Raw genomic sequence first — 12,259 nt, forward strand, 5'->3', positions numbered from 1 at the left:
AAACCGTCAGTAGACACATTTATTAGTAATTGTAGTGACTGTATATCACCAACTTGCGACATGCATGTTGTTTCAGTGTGGCGTTTTACTAATAAATTGTCACACAGTGTAAAGTTTATTAAGACTATTGGATATCTTTTGAAGACATTTAATTATGGTGAACATGACCATGTTCGCTAAATCGTCACATGTAATTAATTTCATAAGTGGCAATTTGCTAATAATTAGTTACAAAAACAATCAGTTTTGGTGACTATTGTCTATCGTATAGAGACACACAATTAAGTGAAACATGATCATAGGCAGTGTTGCAAAACTCGGCCTACTCGGCCGATTACTCGAAATCGGCCATCCACCGAGGCGAGTAATGTCAACTCGGCCAAAAAACTCGGATTTAGTTAAAATCGGTCAAACTTGGTCAAAAATCGGACAAAATCGGTCAAACTCGGGCCTACTCGGTCAAACTCGGCCAACTCGGTCAAAATCGGTCAAACTCGGTCAAAGGGTCAAAATTGTCATAAAAAGAGAAAAAATCAAGAATTTCAAGATTAATATGTATAATGCACTTAATGATTTATTATTTAACACAAACATGTGATTATTACTACATATATATCTTAAATTTTCAGTAATTATCCACGTAGTGAGACAATTATGTGTATTTTAGTTTTTATGTATTAACATGTATCTAGTTTTGGTTATATATTTCAATCAAATTATGATTTTAACTTATGATTTTGACATATATATAATTTTCCAAAAAATATTTCTACATGAATTACCGAATCTGAGTACTCTCCGAGTACTCCCGAGTACTTGCTACTCCCCAGTCAGCCGAACATGTACCAAGTAGCGAGTTCTGCAACCTTGATCATAGGTATTATAAAGACATATTTTATTAAAATTATGGGTTTAGTATTAGCTTATAGCCCTATTTATATTACTAATCATGTCCAATGCTATCATTAAGACATATAAAAAGTTGTACCTATGACTATTTTATATCATTTCGACATACAAAATCAATTAAAAATAATTGTAATTAATTTATAGATACAATAGCATTTTTAATTGTGACCAATATTCAATTTATTACGACAAAAATTGATTATTAGTATAACCTATTTTATCATTTAGACATGCAAACATTATGCAGTGTGACTATTGTTTGTACTACAATTATAGACAAGTAATTAAACCATAGTCATTAATGTCCTATCAACACACATAATTTAAATGAACATGACTATTATCTTCCATATTGTCATATTATTTTCTAGACACAATTGTTTTTTTTATAGCGACTATTATTGAAGCACGCCAATTAATATAAAATGTGGCTATTGTTTTGCCTTTCGTCACATTTATTTATTTTGGCCATGACATTTGTTTGATTTTAGGCCCATTAATTACAACTGCAAGTTTTTTTTATATATTTTGGCACAAATATAAATACATATAATAACCACCAATTATTATCAAATTCAGAAAATAGAAATATACAATAAATGTAATAAAAGAAAATTTTATTAATAAAAATATAAAATTCGTACATAAATTTTACTGTTAATAGTTGACCAAAAAATAATAACAAAGATAAAATCCAAATAACATCAAAAAGGAAAAATTTTAAGAAAATATTAAACCGAGAATGAGAACTTCTACGTTGTTTTCCTAATAACATTGGTCCTTGTTTTCTTTATTATCCTATGTAGTGTTGTTGAAACTTTTTTTTCCCTTCTTAGACTTGGTTGTCTTAATCTCAAGTTACTTGTGGTCCCTGTAACAATAAAACGAGGTGTTAAAACCCATAATGAATCATGATCCATCCATTTATATTGTTCTGAGATTAAAATCTACTAATTTTGTTGATAAAAAATTCTTAAATCATCACACAAACAATACATGCAATTCACATCACTAATGATGGCTTTACTAGTTCTTGGATGGTTGAACCTGTTGTAGCTAAGGTTCTTTAGGGCCTAACAAATATAAACAAAGTTAGGGTAAGAAAGATGTGACCAAAATCAAGCTACACAACAAAATTTACGGTAATCCTCCAGTTCAGCCAAAGAAATAAATTTTATAGAACTCAAGGTACCTAACAGCAAGATATATCAACATAAACCCATATACATGTAAGTCAGATTCTTTGAGCTGATTAATCAAACACCTTACTTGCATAAACATAAGATGCAAGTTAACAAAAATTAGATGTTGTTAATCAAGAAGACTAAAGTTAATCAACTTTCTCCATTATGTTAAATTCACAAGCATGCAACATTTCATGTGATACAAAAATACAAGTTAAAAGCAAGCAACCCAACATTAGACTTTTTCATTGAATAAAGTTTACCAAAAGTGAATGACAATTACCTGGCTCATAAATTTTATCATCAACAAGACTTAAGACACCCACAATTCTGATTTGTTCCGTAAGTAAAAGCTGTAGAATCAAATCTATAGTTACAATTTAAACCAACCACAACTTTAGGAGTAAAAAGTAAGAAGTTTAAAAGTAAATATACCCAAACACCATTTGTCCAGCAGTGAGCACAACTAAGCTTACAGCAGAAATAAGCACCACCATGCCTATAACCATCAAAGCTAGCACAAATAAGGCAATCAAGAGCAAAACAATCAATTTGACAGGGGAAAGCAGTCAAAACTATCATATGACCGCAAACACCAAATAGCAGCATGGAAAGAAGTTGATAGCATCAAGGGCTGCCACCGAACAAGATACCTAACAGGGGTAAAAAGGACAAATTGCACAAAGCTCTCATAAAAGCTGTCACCATCATAGGAAAATTATTAAACTACAATCAATAATCCAAAATACCATTCAATCCTTCACAAAACGAGTAGACATCAGTCCGCTTCCATAATCTACAAACAGAATAACCAACAAGATAAGAATAAGATATGTATTTCAGTTATTAGCTTACTTACAGGGAAAGATGGAAGCCGACAACGTAAGTCTTGATCCAGAAGTCACAATCTTGAATCTGATCGGGCGTTGAAGGCTCGACGATGTCGTCACTGTGGAAAGGGGATAAGAGGTTTCTTGTGGTGGGTGTGATGTAGAACGATATCGATAAAGAATTAGTCGAAATGGGAATCAAATAAGAAAATAAAAACCTCGATACCATACAGAGGCATACTTGGTGGCACAAAGATGCTCGATAATAACAACGACGACATAGGGCAATAACGACACGATCAACATCCAGAAGTGGTGAAGGAACCTGATGACATCGATTGGAAATTATCAATTTATGCATCATATTGATTTCCCTTGGCCTAGTATTGTTATATGATTCTCGGTCTAATAGAGTATTCGCAGAGTCCACACCTTAATGTCGACGTCTCCATTATGGGATTGAGAGATAATTGATCTATAACGGTTCTTACTCAGAAACCATGATGGTTGAATGTTAGTGTCGTCCACCACCACCAGTCAAAATCTAGAATCTGACCTTCAGTAGAAGGCTCAACGATGTCATCGTCGTGAGAAGGGGGAAAACGTCATCTTCTGTGCATGCGATGGAGATAAAAAGAATAGATTAGGGATAAAGGTTTTTAAATTTTGGGATTAAATCGGTCGTATCGGATTTGGGGGGAAATCAAATGTCTCAAAATTGGAATGTGATGGAATTAAATATGTAAATTAGGTTGGAAAAAGTTTTTTTTTAGTTTTTAGTATAAAATGTTTTAATTAAAATTTATAGATATTATTATTATATGGATGTTAGTTTCATAAAAGAAAATTATTTAATAATTTTAAATTTTTTAAAATAAAAATGCATTGTTGTCTATCAAAATTACCTTATTTATATGATAATAATTTACATATAGATCCGTAACAATATTCATTTTTTTTAAATACAATATTCAATTTTTAATAATATATAAAATAAAACTTATATATTTGGTGTTATTAAAGAAGTCATATCATATGTGGATGGGTCACGATTATATGTGGACATGGATGTTAGAGTGGTCTGGAGTTGGTGTGTAGGTGGATGGCTAAGGTCGAATGTGGAGTGCGAGTAGGGTGTGTGGTGTGGAGGTGGATGTGGACGTGGGTGGGTCAGGGAAAGGTATATGTCGGGTGGGTTTAGGTTAAGCATATGGGTGGGTGTGGGAGTATAGTTAAGTGGATATATCGGGGTACAGGGTGTGGATGTAGGTATGAGGATGGTTGTTTGAGGGTAGGGTAAGTGTCGGTGTGGGATTATGGTAATGGGCGGATAGGTGTAGGTATGGGGTTGGGTAAATATAGGGTAGGGTAGGGTGATCATGTTGGTGTGGGGTAGGTGTGTCTATGTGTAGGTCGTGTAGGTTATATGGAGTGAGAGTGGGTGGGCATAAGAGTATAATTGTAGATGTGGGGCGAGGGGGTGGTATAAGTCTTGGTGGGTATAGGGTGTGGGGTAGGATAAGTATCAACATAGGTTTGTTGGAATGGGCTTTAAGCATTAAACATTAAGCCATAAGTTATAAGTCATATACCCTAAGTGTTAAGCCTTAAACCATAATATGTATGACTTAAGCTCTAAGTCGTTAGCAATAAGCCCTAAGCCTTAAGCCCTAAACTGTAACATGTAAACCCTAATCTTTAAATCATAGGCCCAATGCCTCAATCCTTAACCCATAGTATCTAAACTATAACCCATAAGCCATAAAACCTAAGTCTAAGCCCTAAACCCTAATAAATAAACCCCAAGCCCTAGGCCATATGCCTTATGTCATGAGCCTTGAGCTATAAGCCTTAAGACATAAGTCATAAGGCATTAACCATAAGCTTTACAACTTAAGGCTTATTAGGGCTTAGGTTTTATGGATTAGGAATTAAGGCTTTTATTTACACACATATACACACATACACACACACTCACACATACACACACACACATATATATATATATATATATATATATATATATATATATATATATATATATATAGTTAATTATAATAATAATTAGAATTTTAAATGGGGTCGTAGGTGTGGGAGTGTGGTTATGGACGTGGGGTGAGGTGGGTGGTATGGGTGTAGGTGTGGGTGGGGATAGAGTATGGTAGATGGTTGGGTGGGTATGGAGTGTGGGGTGTGGAGGTGGTTGAGGTGGAAGTGAGCCTTTGCTTATAAGTCGATGCCGTAAGTATGCCTTATGCCTTATGTCATAAGCCATATTCCCTAAGACCTAAGATTTGACACTTAAGCCTTAAGGCTTAAGCCACAAGACATAAACCATGAGGCATAAGCTATAAGCGATAAACCATAAGTCATAAGTTATAAACCATAAGTTAAACCCCATAATCCCTAAGCCCTAAGTCATACTATATAATCCTTATGACCTAATCCCTAAGTGCTAAGCCATAAGGCATAAATCTTAAGTCATATGACCTAATCATAATCCTCATGCCATAAGCCTTTAATCCTTAAGCCATAATTTCTAATATCCAATCCATAAGCCATAATATCCAAGCCGTATGCCCTACAGTATATATACATCATAAACCTTAATCCATAAGCTATATGCCATAAGGCCTAAGCCCTAAGCCCTAATACATAAGCCACAAGCCGTAATACCTAAGATATGAGCCTTAAGCCTTAAGTCATAAGTCATAACTCATGCTCTAGGCTAACCTAAATCATAAGTCATAATACATAAGCCATAACCTATAATCCTTAAGCCATAAGCCGTATCACACACACACACACACACACACATATATATATATATATATATATATATATATATATAATAATAATAATAATAATAATAATAATAATAATAATAATAATAATAATAGTAATAATAAAACCTTATTTAACCCTTTTTAGGTGGTTAATTTAAAAGCCATTCAAACAAAAATTTAAGCATAAGGCATCAGCTACCCCCAAATTCATTTTCCCGCTATAATCGACAACATACACCGCCACCAATTGGTCGTGTGTGTTCGCTAAATTTAGTAGGAAAAAGATAGGAGATATGGGATTAAGAGAAGAGAGGGTGAGGAAACAAAAGAAATCAAGAGATAAAGAGATAGATTTAAAAGGAGAAAGAACAAGATCGGTGAGGGGAGGAGGCAGTGCCCACCGGCACTAATGTGGAGGTCGACTCACAACGAAAGAAGTGATATCTGCTCCATTAATTTTACCCTTTCGCTTCCCCTTCTCTTCGTAAATCGGTAAGTTAAACATTAAACATTTCTCTTGCAGATCAGTATCTATTATCATGATTTTATTTTTGTCTGTTTATTTTGAAATTACATGGATTTTAGCTTACATGATATACAAATAATGATCAAGCTTCCTCTTTATCGTTTTCCTTTTTGTTTGTTGTAATATGTTTTTAACGAAGTAACGACTTTGCGTTTGAAATCTACACAAATCAATGATGAAACAATATTATGATGTTCGATCATGATTTAGTTCCATGACATGAGTATGAACTATGAACTAATGATCACTACATGAACTTTCAATTCGCTTTAGTTGTAATCAAGGGTTGATGATCAAGTTACCCTTAGGCAAAGGTTTAACAACTTTAGGCCTTTAATCGAATATAATCAATGGATTGAAAAAATGCATCTTTGATAACTTTTGATCTATTAATTATAAAAAAGTTATGGGTGCCACAGTTTTTCACAGTCATATCTCATGTTGCAACCATATTAAAGACAAGATACACCTCACACAGATTTTAGAATGCTAGATTAGGGCTCTTTTTAGAAGCTGAACAAATGGTGTCTAAATCTTTTGAAAAGCAACATCTGAAGACTTGTATAGTTAACTGGTTCTTGATAAATTGTATTTAGATTGGTCACTTCTAATAAAGGGTAAAACTGTCATTTATTGCAGGGTATTTGTTTGAAGAACATTTAACTATGGACCAAGAGCCTCCACAGCCTCAGTGGTTGGTTCAATCAAATCTAATGACTACCCTTGCTGCTACAATGTCTCAAGCTGAAACATCTGAAAACAACACGTCAGATGGGCCAACCAATCTCCCACGAGAGCTCATGGATAGACTTCAAGAGCTTATTCCCAATAGATGAGATATCGGGAGCGAGTCCCTATCTCACCTTGTTCCATCTTTTTCAGTGGGACAAAAAGTTACAAATTTTGTCCGGTTGATAGCAGTCTTGGTCCTAGTCCAATGCATGACAAATAGAGTATACGACTCTCATGTTGTATCTGGTCCAGGGGAGGGGCATAATAGTAATTTTTATTGATGTTTATATACAGTTTCCAGAAGGGGATTCAACAGCGAGAGCACCACCAGCAAGTAAAGAGGTGGTTGCAAAGCTTCCAGTTATTGTTATTACAAATGAGATCTTAGCCAAGTTGGAGTTTATTAGATATATGTACTTATAACAATTAATAAATGTTTCTATTCTTTTAATTGTACTATTTCAAGCACACATTGCTGCCAATTCATGTTTGATACTGTTATAACACACTTAATTTTTACTTAAATGACAAAAAATGACGATGTACTTTCGTTAACCTCTTTTTACCATATTATACCATCAAAATTTTCTGTTGTAATATTGTTATAACACAAAACTAATTTTTTCAGTTTTTTACTGTAATGGTGGATGACATGTTATAACATAAACTGCATATTATAGCAATGTACTTCCATTATGAAATGTTAGACAAAGTTGTATTCTTTTCATTTATTATCATACTTTTTTGTTAAAGAAAGTTGTATTTTTTTTCATTTTTAATGGTGTATGATCTGGTGCAATGACAAAAAGGGCAATTTGGACATTTATTATGGCTGTTACCAAAACTCCACCATTCAATACAACTATATTGTTATTTTTTTTTGTTTTTATATTCATTTTATTTTTTTTTTGTTTTTTTTTTCACAAATTGTTTCTGTTAAGGTAACTTTACAAAACTACCATTCAATTTCTTTCATTTATTTATACATCCCTTTAAATGCAAATAAAGCAATGTACTTTTGTAAAATGGCATGATTGGCCTTTTTGTTCATTTTTAATTCTACCAAATGATATCAAAGAAAAAAATGGTCAATTTTACCATTCGTCCAAAATGTCTAAAATTGTCATTTTTTGGAATAATAACTTAAGCAGGAAACAATTTCGGTTTTACAACAACAAAATTTCATTTTATGAAGACTATTCTTTAAACTTACAAATACAATAATACAACAAGAATGAACATTACATAATTATAGTAACATATTCAATAAACGACCCCTAATTATATCGATAAGACATTATTGTTCTTTTATAACTATCTTTACATATAGATACATATAATAGCTGTCATCATAACTAAACGCTACCTACACTCACAATATTTGTTTCTTCTCAAAGCCAATTCATCATATTTTGACACACATAATAAATTAATAATAAAAGGCACATGACCATAAACAACCAATACTAACTTGTTTTCTTTTCTTGCGTTAACTAAGTACAACTAGTACATAACCGCCCTATGGACACACAAATATTTAGTGTGACCATATGTATCACATTTTAGCTACTTTGAATGTTATGTGTCTAAAAAGGCACCAGGTTATAGACACACATACAACTGCCTCATGTCAGAATACGTTTATCTATTGTCTCTTATAAAAAAAAAGTATGACAATCTTAATCGATACATGTGGCTGAGTGTGACCTATGACCTCAATGTTCGAGTGTAACTAATATTTGTCACATTTGGTATAATTAAGTGTGGTTAAAGTTTTGATTATCTATACAATGACCACACAAACTAATTTAAATGTATCCAAAAACACTTTGTAAATTTTTTTAATGACCTTTGGCCACACTTTTAATAAAAAGTGTGATAGAACGTTTTTTAGAAAGTGTGATCGTAGGTCATTTTTGTATAGTGGAATGTGCACCATACACCTCCAATCTTGGAAAATTGAATTAAGACTGTCTAAGATGATAATACTAACTAAACTAAAATATATTGATTACACTAAACTCATCAACAAAACTCACCAATTGATCAAAATGATTAAGAATCTAAAAACAATGAATGTATTATATTATAGATTTTCTTAACCATACTTAATTAAGACATCAGTCATCTAAAAAACCCAACGAAAAAAAAAACGCTGGTTAATCGAGTTAAGGTATTTTAACTGTAATTAAAGTTAATGTTTCAATATGAACTTCTAATCCTAATAAATCAAAATTATTTTTTTTCTAATTGTCATTTCCTCAATACTTTTACCTCTATTATGTAGGTAATGTATTCATCCTATCAAATTCTATTAAATGTATAAATAAACCTTCCGGATTCGTTACTTTCCTACTGTTTCTAATGCTTCCCCTGTATTTAAGCTACATCCCATATATCTACCCATATCTAGGGATTTTATTTGATTTAGCTTCACCAATGCAACTATTTTTGAAATTGACATGATGGAGTCCGATTACATATGGTTCTTCGCCCATGACCTTCTTTCTTATTGTTGCAGTGAAGCTTCAAAATGATATTAACTAGGCATCTATGATGCAAATACATATAGTTTTGGCAACACTATAAGTTTTTTCTTACTTTTGTTTGATTGAATTGAATCATTTTTCTTTTACTCTATCATTAACTTGGTTGGAACTTGTGCCTCTAATGATGAATACATGATTAGTCTGTTCTTGCAAAATGTCGCAAGTCTTTTTACACATGCAATCTTTGGATTTTGGTGAGTGCATCTTGGTGTTGAAAATAAAGTTGTTTGACTCACTTGATAGATGAAGTCATGAAGCTTAACAAGTCTGCCAAAAGATTTGTAGGCTAAAATCAATATTTTAAAGGTAAACGTTTTAAAACATGATATATATATATATATATATATATATATATATATATATATATATATATATATATATATATATATATATATATATATATATATATATATATCAAGGTTGTAAAAATCGTTTGATGGTATCTCGACAGTCGACTGGTGTTAAGGGATTAATCGGTCTTGGCGGTGATTAATCGAGGATTAATCGGGGACCATAGATTATTAATAAAATATTAAAATTAATTAAATATTAATATATCTTAAGAAAAACAAGTACTTCAAAATTAGAAAATAAGAAAAATTGTAATTTGGAAATTTGAAAATACGAAAATATGAACATTTTGGTATAATATTTGAAAATTTGAAAATTTTGGATTAAAAAAAAAAGTTGGTTTTTTGAATTTTTAAAATTTTTTTTGACCTTTTTTTGATTTTTTTTTTTTTGACTTTTTCTCGACTTTTTTTTTTTTTTTGACTTTTTTCGACTTTTTTGACTTTTGTTGACCGATTAATCCCACCAAGGCTGATTAATCCCGCCAAACCCGATTAATCCTAAATTTTTGATTAATTGCCCTAATCCTCGGCGGTTGGAGAACGCCAAGCGATTAATCCATGATTAATCGCCGATTAATCCCGATTTCTGCAACCATGATATATATATATATATATATATATATATATATATATATATATATATATATATATATATATATATATATATATATATATATATATATATATATATATATATATATAGATTCAAACACCTTGCAAGTGTGTGATGTTCTGCTGGCATGAAGGAAAAAGCTCATATTTATGCTGCTATTTTTGTTCGGGGGTTTGGAATTAAGGAACTGTTTGTTCAAATTCCAGACTAATTTTTTCTCCAAATTTCAAATTCAAGACATGGAATTGGAGTTACAAAACACACCTTAATGATATTCTTGTAGTTTCCCTAATCCTTCTTTCATTTCTTTATTTTGTTTTGCAATGTGTTTTTCTTCTTGGAGAAATTAGAAATTTGTAATAGACCTAAATTCTATAGATCGAATAGCGGTAATCCGAACAACTTCTGAATCGAATAACTATTGTTGCTGGAACTATGCTGCTGATGTCCAGTTAATCATTTATGGTTTTGCCTTTGGATCTTCACTTCCTCTTTATGTTGTATATTTTCTTAATTTGTTCTTATTTCTAATATTGAAGGTGTAAAATACCGTGAAGCACTTGGAAAGTAGGAAGCTACTATCACTTTGATGCCTAGAGAGCCACTTTCCACCAGCAAAAGGCTAGCTAACCTAATGGAGGACATTATTTCAATAAATCAAACTAATGGATGACATTACTCCAAGAAATTACACTAATGGAGGACATTATTTGAAGAAATAATAATGAAATGATGGTTGCTCTCAAAATAAAGCATCTAAGGGCAGTTTTGTCAAAAGGAATTCTCCCCTGGTTTGAAGAGAGCTTATTATTGGTCTGGCCCTCAAATATATAAACTAAGGTTAATTTTGTCAAGGTATTCTTGCCTGGGTGTGAAGCTATGTCACATGCTTATAATAAACTTTAAACTGTAAATTTATGTTTATAAACTTTAAACTATAAATTTATGTAAGAGTGGATTATTTGACCAAAATAGCCTTTTGAGAGTTAGAAATTGATGTTTTTAAGGTAGTTTGATCGTTAATCAAGTTAACGTTCACTTGTCCGCACACACTCAAAACTTGATATGGGTTCAATAATTGATGACAAGGATGTGTTTTAACAATTTAAAAAGAATATGAAATATTATGATTTTAGTGGTCTCCATGAAGAATGTCTTGCTCCACATGGATTAGAAAAGATAGGTACCCACCACCATTAGACTTATTTTTCCACTTTTCGTTTTCAAACTTTCTTGTGGAGCCATATCTCCTTTTGTCGTGATGCATGAACTTTGAGTGAGAAATGAGAAATTGAGATAAATTTTCTATTACAATACATAGGTGTTTCATAGTGTGTATTTTATTTCGAAATTTTATCTTAAAATTTTTTACCTTCACCTGTGCCATGGAAGATAAGAATGTCAACGATCAGAGGCTAATAGGAAAACAATTAGCTATTCACGTGATTACCAGTGGTATCATTGTTTGGAGATAAATTTAGAAATGAATTATAAGTATTCTTAAGTTTGTTTGGTTTTACTTGTGTCGCTTGGAAGAAATGGCGGTGTCATGAAAAAGTGAGGTGGCCGGTGGCTATGATGACGGTGGTTATAAAGTTGAAAAGGAAACTAAACATTATAAAGTAATAAAATTAAAAAACAAAATAAGATTTACTATCTTTTAGTAATTAATTTCCAAACTAAATCGGTAAATATTTTTTAGAAATACTATACTCATATAAAAAGGGAATCTCTGCTTTTAGTGTGGGACAAGTAGGAAGCTTCAAAGAAACTACAT

General features: G+C 31.9%; 2 long non-coding RNA genes and 1 pseudogene across 3 annotated transcripts; 2 read left to right on the forward strand and 1 right to left on the reverse strand.

Moving 5' to 3' along the window:
- Positions 1-1,554: 1,554 nt before the first annotated feature.
- LOC145072043 (uncharacterized) lies at positions 1,555-3,609 on the reverse strand. Of its 2 annotated transcripts, XR_013690903.1 has the most exons (5): positions 3,356-3,609; positions 2,843-3,248; positions 2,529-2,746; positions 2,377-2,446; positions 1,555-1,780 (listed from the first exon to the last, which is right to left on the reverse strand). It is a non-coding gene; the product is annotated as an uncharacterized LOC145072043 (long non-coding RNA). The 2 variants fall into 2 exon arrangements; XR_013690901.1 differs by having other exon boundaries at positions 2,843-3,609.
- A 2,393-nt stretch (positions 3,610-6,002) lies between these two features.
- On the forward strand, positions 6,003-7,390 carry LOC145075758 (E3 ubiquitin-protein ligase AIP2-like; annotated as a pseudogene).
- A 3,214-nt stretch (positions 7,391-10,604) lies between these two features.
- LOC145074499 (uncharacterized) lies at positions 10,605-11,336 on the forward strand. Its single transcript, XR_013691872.1, has 2 exons — positions 10,605-10,933; positions 11,022-11,336. It is a non-coding gene; the product is annotated as an uncharacterized LOC145074499 (long non-coding RNA).
- Positions 11,337-12,259: the final 923 nt, after the last annotated feature.

This window comes from Lactuca serriola, chromosome 9 (genome assembly GCF_051521515.1).
Source record: "Lactuca serriola cultivar US96UC23 chromosome 9, Lser_US96UC23_V15, whole genome shotgun sequence".
Classification (NCBI taxonomy): domain Eukaryota; kingdom Viridiplantae; phylum Streptophyta; class Magnoliopsida; order Asterales; family Asteraceae; genus Lactuca; species Lactuca serriola.